Here is an 11,598-nt window from a genome sequence, read left to right as displayed (position 1 = left end):
CGGGGGTGGGGCTGGACCGGAGCCCGTGCGCCGGGCAAGGTGCGCGACGGGGAAGCAGGTCCCCACCGCCCACCGCTGCGCCCGCAGGTCTGCGCCCCGTCCTCTGACTGCAGCGGACGGTCAGTCACCTCTCCGGACATCACCGCCCCAGCCCCCCTCCTCTCCCCAACATCCAGCTGCCGATTCAGGACTGGGCGCTGGAGGGACGACACCCTGCTCGGGCCCTCGCCCTGGGACAGGCACGCGCAGGGCCCCGGCGCGGGGAGGCGTGGAGCTGCAGGAGCCACACGAGGCCTGGGGACCGCAGCGGGGCCTGGGCCGGCCTGGGCTGTGGGGAGGGCAGGGCTCACTTCCCGGAGGGGGAGCCAGCACGGAGGCAGGCAGCCCAGGAGACGTGGCTAAAACAGCGCCAGGCACACAGTAGGTGCTCATGGGTGCCCGCCCGTGGGTGAATGAAGCTGAGGGGCAGGAGGAAGCTGAAGCAGAGAAGGAATGTCCCTCCAGGCTGTGGGGTGTCCCGTTTGCTGGCCCAAGAGGTGGGGGTGGTGTCCCGCGGGCCCGCCCCCCCGGGGAGGGCCCTGTCCCCACGGCCTGCTCCTCTCCAGCGTCACAAACCGGCCTGGGCCCAGGGCTCAGCCCCAGGAGCCGGCTGGTCCTCAGGGCTGCTGGGCAGGCCCGGCTCCCTGAACCCCTGCCAGCCCCGCGGGGGGCAGGGGGGCGTCCCCCTCGCCTGGCTGCAGCAGGCACGGCCCAGCCAGGAGGCCCATTTGAGACATGGGTGGCGGGAGGAGGTGCGGGCGGGAGGGGGCAGTGGTCCCCAGCCAATGCCAGGGCTGCCAAGCTGTCCACCCCTCAGGCTCCCCGCGGCTGGAGGGGGCTCCCCAGCAGGGCCAAGCCTTGGGTACCTGTGAGCCAAAACCACTCAGAAACGCGGCCAAATGAACCCACTTTCTGAAGTGCCCAGGGACGCGGAGGGGGACGGAGGGGGGTACCGCGGCGTCTGGGCCAGCGGCCCCGCCCAGGGGAGCGTGAGGCGGCAAAAGGCATGGGGGGTGGGAGGGGACATGCCCTGAGCTGTGGCCAGGTCCCCAGCCCCCGGCGACTGGACGTGCCCCGTGGTGGCCCCCGCCCTGAGAGGCCAGCTCGCGCCTGGCACGCCCCCCCATCCCAGGGAAGTGACAGAGGCACAGCATCGACCAGCCAGGGAGGGAAGGGGTCAGGACGGTGGGGGAGGGGAGGCACGGCCACACCACCAAGTCGGCCTCATGGGGGTGGGGGTGGGGGGCCATCTCGGGGCCACGGTGGCATGGCTCCTGGCCTGGGTCTCCCTCCCTGAGCCCCAGCATCCACACAGCCCAGACTGCCCCGCCCTGGAAACCACAGTCCCTGGCGGGGGGCGGGGGGGGCAGGGGGGGGCTGCCTCCGTGCCCTGCCCACTTCCCAGGGGGACACATGCCCGAAAGGAAAGAGGCCAAGGAGGCTGACGGCCTGGGGTTCGGGCAGAAATGTGCTCCTTCCCGCCCCCGGGACGGCTGTGCGCCTCCGTGTCCGCTCCGTGCGCCGGCCGCCCTGGCTCCGGGGCGCGTACCCCGTGCCTGCACGCCCCGTGCCCTAAACGGGCCTTAGTGCCCTTCTGACCCCCGGGACCTGGAGGTGACCTGAGTGCCCCTCCGAGCGGCCCCGGGACCTCCCTTCCTGCTGTTCCCCCACGAGCTTAGGCGGCCCGGCCGTGCTGCCCAGGGCCTGTCCTGGGGCCCTGCCCATTGGGGTCCAGCGGGGGGGGGGGTCTGAGGAATGGCGGGCAGCATGGGGGTGACGGGCGAGGCCGGTTACTGTCCCGTTTGACCAGAACCTGGGCCCCCAGAGCCTTCGCTTCAGAGCCTCGTTCACACCCCACAGACCTGGTGCCCCAGGAGCCGCTTCCCGAAGCCCGGCCAGCGCTGCCCCCCCCCCCCCCGCCCCCTGCCCTCGGGCCTGGGGTGGCCCCGGCAGAGCCCCCAAGTCAAGGGCAGAGAGCGCGTCATCAGCGGGGACCGACCAAGTCCCCACCCGCCTCCCCTGCTGGGCACTTCTCGCGGGGTTCAGCGGACACGTAAGAGCTCGGACCCCGCCTCCGTCTGTGCCCCTCCAGTCCATCACCCTCTCTGCCAACCAGCACCAACTCCCAGAGTCGGGTGCGAGCCCCGCAGTCCCTCGGCCCCGGCCCCCCGGAACGGAACCCCCCCCCCACCTTCTTCCCTCTTCCCACTCAACTCCCCAAGCGGAGGCCCCTCCTCCCCGCCCTCTTCCCAGGGACCCTCGGGGCGCTCCCAGCCTGCCCCACTCCCCTCCCGCAGGAGCTCCCGCTCCGGGCCACCCCCTCTGCAGAGCTGCTCAGGCTCGGGGGGGCCTGGCTGGAGGGGGCGCTGGTGAACTTGGCCAACACCTCGCTGTGCACATGGGGCTCCTACCAGCCACTGTCACGCCACAGGCGCGGCGTTTTAGCACCGAGAGGGACCCAACTCCAAGGTGGGGCCTGCTGCCTATCTCGGGGAGACCTCGAGCGGCCCCTGCTGCCCCCCAGCACCCCCAGCAGGACGTGACGCCCAGCCAGCCCGCATCATGCCGGCAGCAGGCGGCTCCCCGTCCCAGGGGCCGGGCCTGCAGTCCAGGCCCCTCTCTGTCCAGACCCGCGGGAGGGAGGCTGCGGGCCTCTGACCCCTGCACTCCGGGGCGTGGGACGCAGGAACCAGGGCCGGGTCCCACGGGAGGGGTCGGGTGGGGAGTGATCACGGCCCCCTCTCGGGCGGGCGGGCAGGCAGGAAGGCCAGGGACCTCCAAATCCGGCTAATTGGGGTCTGGCAAGCGCACTCCCAGCAGCCGGCCTGGCTCTCCCCCCTGCTCGGCCAGACCCACCCCAAACCCAGGCTGAAGCGGCCCTTCCCCGGGGCCGCCCGGAAGCCTCTGACCGGGGTCTCCTCCAGCCGAGGCCCCGCCGGGGGGGGCGGGGGGAGGGGGGAGCCGAGCATCGCAGGGACCAGACCAGAGACAGACGCGGCTCCAGGCCCCCCCCCAACCCCCCACGAGGAGAGGCGGCCCCATAAACAGCGATAGGAAGCGCTACTCCAGGCTGGACGGGAGCCCGGCTCCCAGCGGAGCCCGGCCGCGGGGATTGCCCAACTGGCCTGTTGCAAGGGGTTCAGATCCTGGCGCCAGGACCCCCCCATGGCTGCCAGCCCCCCCCCCCCATGGCTGCCAGCCCCCCCCATGGCTGCCAGGTCCCCCGCCTCCCGGGCCCCTGAGCACCTAAGGGGTGAGGACAGCGGCCGCCAGTCGGGGTGGAAAGCCGGGTGCGCGGGCCCCGCCCGGCCTGCGGACAGGACGTGAGGCCGGCGCAGGGCTGGGTGGCGGTGGTAAGGACCCTTCTCCCTTCTCGTCCCGGGACCTCCCTGGCGTGTCGCCAGCTTGCCTCTGGGAGCCTGGGCTCCTGTCCACACAGCGGGGGGGGGGGGGGTCACGGCCTCTGAGCTGCGGGGAGGACACGGGTGCCACGCGCTTGGCACCACCCTCCTTGTCGAGGGGTCCCTTCCCCTGCTTCCAGGGACCACGCCCTGCCTGTGCCCCACTCGCCCTGCAGGGCCGCCTGCCTGCAGCCCACGCCCCCCTCGGGGGGTCCGGCCCCCACGCTCGGGCCCGGGCACTGCCGCCGGCTCCCTGCCAATTCCCCTGCCGATCCCGGGTGGGCGTCCCCGCGACATGCCGGTCTCTGGGCCCCCCATCCCAGCCCATGATCATGGAACCCCAGGCAGGACGCAGAACCTTCTGGAAGGCTCCGAGGGGACCCGCCCTCGCTGAGAGCCCTGCCGTCAGGCTACGGCCATGCTCAAGGACCCCTGGCCGGCCAGTCCGCACGGGGACCCCTGGAAGCCGCCCGAGGCCGCAGGGCTGGTTAGCGGTGGTATTGATGGAACACGCCGAGGGGGTGTGAGGCCTGGGTAACCCACTTCTCCTTAATGGGCCATCGCAGGCGCTCGCGTTTGTATGTTAAAGGCGCTTGAGGACGATTTAATAGCTCATAAAATTTTATAGTCCCCGTTGAAATCAGTGATAACTCCGGCCCGCACGCCGTTTGCTAAATGTCTCATCTATTTCTCCCCCCGCTTATTGGAAAGTTAACATCTGCTCTGGATGGGAGGAGAGAAGAGAATGATCTATTTTTCCAGAAGAGAGGTAAGCGGTTCGGGCTCCCCGGCAGCAGCCTCTGCTCCAAAAGCACGCTGTTCCTTTAAGTCAGCAGGAGGCCCGCTAACCCGCTGACCCGCCGCCGTGCTGCGCCCAGCAGGCCCCGTGCCCCTCCAGCGCCAACCGCGAGGAGCTGCCAGCCTATCGGGGCCGTGGCCGCGCCCTGGGACCCGCCCGAAACTGCCGGGGCCCGTTAGAGTCACAACCTGGGGTTCATAAAGCACCCACTGTGTGCATGGTCCGGGAGGGGGAGCCACAGAGAAGGAGGCCACAAGGTCACGGCCGGCGAGGAGCTTGTCCTCGGAAGCTACTAGAACAGGAACGGAGCCCTGCGCCCAGGCAGACAGGCTTCCGGGCGGCCGCGGCCAGCGGCGGGGGCTCAGGGATGGGCAGATTCAGAGCCCGGTGCAGCCCGGCCGGCGTGGCTCAGTGGTTGAGCGTCAACCCATGAACCAGGAGGCCACGGTTCAATTCCCCATCAGGGCACATGCCCGGGGCGTGCAGGAGGCAGCCGATCAGTGATTCTCTCTCATCGTTGATGTTTCTCTCTCTCTCTCCCTCTCCCTTCCTCTCTGAAACCAATAAAAATATTTTTAAAAAAGAAGCAACAGCAGCAGCAACTGGGCCCAGGAGGCAGTCTGGCTGCTCATGTACATCAGTGTCGCCCCCCGCCCCCCCCCCCCCCCGAGGCTGAATCTCCTCGTTGTTCCCGCGGCGTCGCCTGGCGCCCGCGTCTCCGTGAGGGTAAGAGGAAACAAGTCTGCAAATGCCGGCGGCTGGTGCTTGGGACATGTAATCAGAAAGAAGGGACCCAGCGCAGGGGTTCGTCAAAGAAAGGTCAGCGTAGATCACCCCAACACCCAGCAATGCCCCCCTCTGTACATGCTCAGAAGGATGGCAGGGGAGGCGCCCACAGGCCCACGGGCACCCATGTTCACGCAGCACCGATCACATCCACCAGGAGGCGGGACGTGGGTGAGCCGCGTGGCCCACCCACACGTGGCGTGTCACTCGGCCATGAAAAGGAACGCAACGGGGTCACCGGCTACCGGGGGGATGAACCCCGAAAGCACCGCGGAGCGGAAGGGGCCAGGCCCGAAAGGTCACGTCGGGTCTGCTTCCCTGCGTGCGGACTAAGCAGAACGCGGCGGTCCTCAGAGACGGGGGCAGATGGGCGGCCGCCAGGGGCTGGAGGAAGGGGATAGGGTTTCCTTTGGTGATGAAACGCTCTGGAGCTGGATGGAGGCGGCGGTTGCACAACTCGGCGAACGTGCTGGATGCCAGCGCGTTGCAGTCTAAGATGGTTAGCCTCACGGATGTGAATGTGACCTCCATCAAAATTATTTCAATAGGCGGAAATTCGTGTTGACCAACGCGGTCCAGGGGACGCTCACTGGGGCCAGAGCCCGGACACGGCGCCTCCGTGAGCCCCCAGCCTGTGAAGGGCGCGTGGCCGGGTCCCTGGTCTGACCCTGGAGCCTGGAGCCTGGCAGGTGGGAGGGCCCGGGCCGGCTGCTGGAAGGGCTAGATCACGTGGGAGGTGATGGACGGAGGGGATTATCACGAGGGAAGGACAAGAGCTCGGTCACCGGCACCCTGGCTGTTCCTGCCCCGAGGCCTCAGCTGGGGGACCCACAGGGGTCAGGGCACCCCCCTCCCCCAGCCGCACCCCTCTCCTAGCTTCTCCCCAATTTCCCACTCCTAACCCCCCCAAGAGGGAACTCAGGTGGGGGTGTCCATGCTGTGCCCTCCCAAAGGCACACGGGCTGAGGCCACCTTCCCGGACAGGAGCCTGCCCGCCCGGAGCCACGGAGGGGGCCCCGGCCACCCCCGCACCAGGGAGGTGGGTCCCAGGCCCTCCCGCCGACCCCGCTCCTGCCCGCCAGGGAGCAGGAGAACACACGGGAGGCCCCGGCACCCTCGTCTCCCGCACGTGGAAGCGCCAGCCTGGTGAGCGACAGACCTCAGGGCCAGAGAGCCCAGTGCCGCTCGGCGGTTAGGCCGGCGAGACCAACACCCCTGCCCCGCAGGTTCCCGGGCTCGGGAGTCCACGCTGCCCCAGGGGCTCCCGGCCAGCCTCGGACCAGCCTGGGGAGCCGCCCAGTGTTTGAAACCTCACTTCACTGGCAAGAAACACCTGCCGGCCGGCCGGCGTGGCGCAGTGGTTGAGCGTCGACCTATGAACCAGGATGTCACGGTTCGATTCCCCGTCAGGACACATGCCAGGTTCCCCAATGGGGGGCGTGCAGGAGGCAGCCGATCCATGATTCTCTCTCATCGTTGATGTTTCTATCTCTCTCTCCCTCTCCCTTCCTCTCTGAAATCAATACAAATATATATATTTTTAATGTATTTTATTGATTTCTTACAGAGAGGAAGGGAGAGGGAGAGTTAGAAACATCGATGAGAGAGAAACATCAATCAGCTGCCTCCTGCACGCCCCCCACTGGGGATGTGCCCGCAACCGAGGTACATGCCCTTGACCGGAATCGAACCTGGGACCCCTCAGTCCGCAGGCCGACGCTCTATCCACTGAGCCACACCAGCTAGGGCGCAAATATGTATTTTTTAAACAGAATGAAAGGCTTGGTTAGGAGGTCTCGACGCCACCCCCGCCCCCAAAAGAGAGAAGCCGCCTCATTGGTCCCCAGCGCTCTCGGGAGAGGCCCCTGCATGTGAACACTAGTGCATTGTGGGCCCGAAACAATCCGATTGCCGCCGGGGCGGGAGGAGCGGGGAGGGATAACTGAGTATCAGAGAGGACGCTGTTCTGCAGCCAGCCAGTCCGTGGGTCTCCCCGCTTCTGTTTTCCAGGGGACCCCAGCACGCAGCTGCTCTTGGTTGATGACTCCTAATATAGACGTCACAGCTATCACCTCCCACAGCCACCTCGCAGCCCTGCGGAGGGAATACCTACTCCGCGCCATGAACTCTCAAGGAGGGTCTTACGCTCCCACTTCGCAGCTGGGAAAGCCATGGCTCTGGGCCTCGCTGCCCGGCCGGGGCCATGCGACCCGGCACCCCCTGGGCAGGTCCGAAGCCGCCCGCCCCCCCAGGCCCCCGCCTGTGGGAAGCCCTCTGCAGGTTCCGGGCATCCGCGCTCGGCCCCTTCCATCAGGGTTGGGCGCCGCGCTGCGTTTCATCTTCGTCCGGTGACTACAGGTGCAGAACGAGAAGCGGCCGCTGCCCCAGCCAATGGCGCACCTCGGCGTGAAATGCAATAACCCCGGTGAGGACCCCGGTGAGGCCCCCGGTGATAACCCCGGTGAGGACCCCGGTGATGACCCCGGTGAGGACCCCAGTGAGGACCCCAGTGAGGACCCCAGTGAGGACCCCGGTGAGGACCCCGGTGAGAACCCCAGTGAGGACCCCAGTGAGGACCCCGGTGAGGACCCCGGTGAGGACCCCGGTGATGACCCCAGTGATGACCCCGGTGATGACCCCGGTGAGGACCCTGGTGAGGACCCCGGTGATGACCCCAGTGATGACCCCGGTGAGGACCCCAGTGAGGACCCCGGTGAGGACCCCGGTGATAACCCCGGTGAGGACCCCGGTGATGACCCCGGTGATGACCCCGGTGATGACCCCGGTGAGGACTCCGGTGAGGACCCTGGTGAGGACCCCGGTGATGACCCCGGTGATGACCCCGGTGAGGACCCCGGTGAGGCCCCCGGTGAGAACCCCGGTGAGGACCCCGGTGATAACCCCAGTGAGGACCCCGGTGAGGACCCCAGTGATGACCCCGGTGAGGACCCCGGTGAGGACCCCGGTGAGGACCCCGGTGAGGACCCCGGTGATAACCATGGTGAGGGCCCCGGTGATAACCCCGGTGAGAACCCCAGTGAGGACCCCAGTGATGACCCCGGTGAGGACCCCGGTGAGGACCCCGGTGAGGACCCCGGTGATGACCCCGGTGAGGACCCCAGTGATGACCCCGGTGAGGACCCCGGTGATGACCCCAGTGAGGCCCCCGGTGAGGACCCCGGTGAGGACCCCGGTGATGACCCCGGTGAGGACCCCGGTGAGGACCCCGGTGAGGACCGGGCCGGGGCGGCGGCCCAGACAGAGGAAGCAGGCACGCCACCGGGAAGCTGTCCTTGGCGTCGGGACGGCACAGCGAGGGCTCACCCTGAAGGATGGCGGCCACAGCCCGGGCGGGGGAGGGGGTGGGCGGGAGCCTCAAGGGCCCAGGTCCCGGCTCCGACTCCCGTTCCAGCCGAGGGCCCAGGAGGGTGACCTTGCACCTCTGCCCTCAGCTTCCCGGCCGCTAAGGTGCACACCTGGCTTCCCTGGGACCCTGAGAACACCCGCCTGGCACAGGGCGAGGACTCCGGGACGCTGGTGCCCACCCTGCTCTCGGGTGGGCCTGGTCCTGCCGATGCTGAATGACAGGTGGGACGTGTTTGGAAAGGAAGCTACAGCCCGGCCGGCGAGGCTCCGAGGTTGAGCGTCGACCTAGGAACCAGGAGGTCAGGGGTTCGATTCCCAGTTGGGGCACAGGCCCTGGTTTCGAGCTTGATCCCCAGTAGGGGGCGTGCTGGAGGCCGCCGATCCATGATTCTCTCTCATCACTGATGTTTCCCTCTCTTCCTCTCCTTTCCTCTCTGAAATCAATAAAATATCTATATTTTTAAATATTTGGTCAAACATTTATTAACTCACCCCTAATGCCTTGGCAGGGCCCAGCGAAATGATTTCCCGGGCCTCACGTGGCCCGCGGGCTCGATGTTCCCCACCCCGCTGAGACGGAAGGTGCTGGGCCTGGCTCCGGGTGGAAGTTCAGACAGACACCCCGCAGGTGCGGAGGCCCCGCCTCCCCTGAGCCCCTGCGTCCCGCTGTGGCCGGCGCGGTGACTCAATGAACCGGGCGAGACTTCCTGGGGCTCCCACTGGGATAGGCCTGGCACCTACACACCGACATCCCCTCACTTCCTATCAATGGCGCCCTCATCCCTCCTTCCCATGCACTCGGAACATCATATTGATTCCTTTTCAAAATCGTGTGTGAGATAGTCAGACCCCGTGCGATCTGCATTTCAGACGGTAAAGGGGGCCCACGGGCCAACCCAGCAACCCACTGCCCCCCAATCACCAAATGGGGTGCCCGGGCCCTGCCCGATGCTGACACCCCTGGTCTGGGGAGGGCCCTGGGCAGGGCCGAGGGGAGAGTCCCTGTGTGGCCACACTGGGGAGCCTCTGGGCTGCGCCCCCCTCTGTACTTCCTTATCCCCCACCCCCTCCCGTTTGGGGGCGCACAGGGGTTGCGCCCGCCCTCGCCCAGCCGCCCGCTGGAAAAGAAGGAACGGTGTTTCCCACGGCGATGAACTGAGCTCGAACCCCGAGAGGGGGATGTGGGGCCGCGGCCTGGGCCCATGTGTGTGCGAGGCCCCGTGTCCCCGAGGGAGGCCCGTGGCTCAGGCCGCTGGTGGCTGCACCGGCCGCCCTCCTCTGCCGCCCGCCCGCCCGCCCGCCCGCCAGGAGATCACTCAGGCCCTAATGCGGGCCGCGGGACAGGCGGGAATTGGAGTGTCCGCGGTGCTTGATGGTGCCGGCGCCAGCAGATTAGAGGCGGCGTAATGGCCGCATTCAGCTCCCCTCGCAGCCCCACCGTGACCTTGGGCAGCTCAGAGCCCGTGGCCGTTTTAATGAAAAATCAGGGGAAAAAAGAAAAGGAAAGAAAAATCAGGAGTGAGGAGATGGCTGGGGCTGGGGGAGGGCTCTGTGTGCTCCCCCTACGTCCGTCCGTCTGTCCCCACTGGCTGCGGGCCACCCTGCGCCGCCCCCCTACGGGCCACGCCACGGAGGACCCCTCACCGTGGAGCCTGGAGACCCCTGAGGAGACAAAGAGACCCCGCCCCCAGGCGTCCGGAGTCCAACCTGTGATGGGGGATGCGGAGGCCCGTGGGAGGGCGACGGAGAAGCAGGGCAGAGCCCAAGCGTTTGTCCTCAGGGCGCCAGGACCAGGGGCCCTCGCTCACCCAGGCCGGCGAGGACCCGCTCCCTCCCGATGCCCCTCCACGGCCTCTGACCCCAGGCCACCTCCTGAGTCAGACCCGGAGCCCGGCTCTGCTGAAGGCCAGCCCCCAGGCGGTGTCACCCCTCTGAGCCTCAGTTTCCTGGTCTGTGAAATGGGGGCCTTGCCCCAGGCCGTGGTCTGTGTTTCTGTGCGACACGAGGAATGGAACAGTGGGTACCACGCCTGACCCTGGACAGGCCCCGTGACCGGGAGCTGTGATCAGTGACATCACCGCGTGGCTCGGCCCCCACCCGGCCCCCCACGTCCGGGACGAGCCGCGCGAGCTCCCTTCCTGAAGCAGCTCCGCATTCACCCTGCTCCTCCGCTAAAAACTGCCGAGACCCCCTGCCCACCACCCGCCTCCCCTCCCCCCTGCGCGGGGCCCGTCCGGCCCAGGCAGCTCCCAGCAGGGAGGCCCGGCGGAGAGGCGGCGGCTGGACCGGTTTGCGGTGGGGAGGACGATGGGCCGGAGCCCGGGGAGAGCCCGGGGCCTCCCGTGAGCGGGACGACTTGGCTCGGGCGTGGCCAGCGGCGCCCTGGAGGTCCCGGAGGACGGGCCGGCCACGCCGGAGGCCACGCCGCGGGAGCCAGGGGAGGAACACCCCGTCCTGCGGGCCGCGGAGCAGGGGTTCCAGGGACCTGTGCCCCGCTTACGAACCGCCCTGTGCCAGGCCTGTCCTTGCCAAACCGTTACCCAAGCGGGTTTTAGGAGCGAGCTGGCGAGGAGCGCTCAGGCGCGTCTGGAGGAGACAGAGGGGCGTGGAGAGCCAGCCCTCGCCCGGCCCGCCCCCCGGAGCGCGTGGGCCCGTGGCTGTCGATCGCAATGTGTCCGTGGGCGCTGCGATGAGGACAGACACCGGGAAGGCGGCGCGGCGCGGCGCCCAAACCCACCAGGGACCCTCCTTCTCGCTGCCAAAGGCCTGTGACTGGCGCACAGACGTGGGCAGCTGTGAGCCACGGCCACGCCAGCCGGGGCCCCTCCCTCCCCCGGCACCCCACTTCCCGGGACCGGCCAGAGGCCGCGGTAGCACCAGGGCCCCCTAAGCCGCGGTGCCAGGCGGAGCTCCGGCGGTGACGACTCCTGCCGGCGGTGAGGTGACGAGAGCACAGGCCCGTGACGAACCCCTCGCCGCTCTGAGGTCACGGTGCCCCCACTCCGGCGTCTGGGTGCCCTTGGTTTTGTGAAGTCACAGCCATGGGGGGAGGAGGGGACGGGGGGGGGGGGGTTGGGTTTTGTTTTGTTTGAGTGTCTCGTCTCAGTAAGAAATCAGCAGCTCTGCCTGGCGGGTGTGACTCAGCGGCTGAGCATTGACCTACGACCCAGGAGGTCACGGTTTGATTCCCCATCAGGGCACACGCCA

Source organism: Eptesicus fuscus, chromosome 15 (assembly GCF_027574615.1).
Source record: "Eptesicus fuscus isolate TK198812 chromosome 15, DD_ASM_mEF_20220401, whole genome shotgun sequence".
Lineage (NCBI taxonomy): Eukaryota > Metazoa > Chordata > Mammalia > Chiroptera > Vespertilionidae > Eptesicus > Eptesicus fuscus.
Note: the sequence above shows the minus strand (reverse complement) of the source record.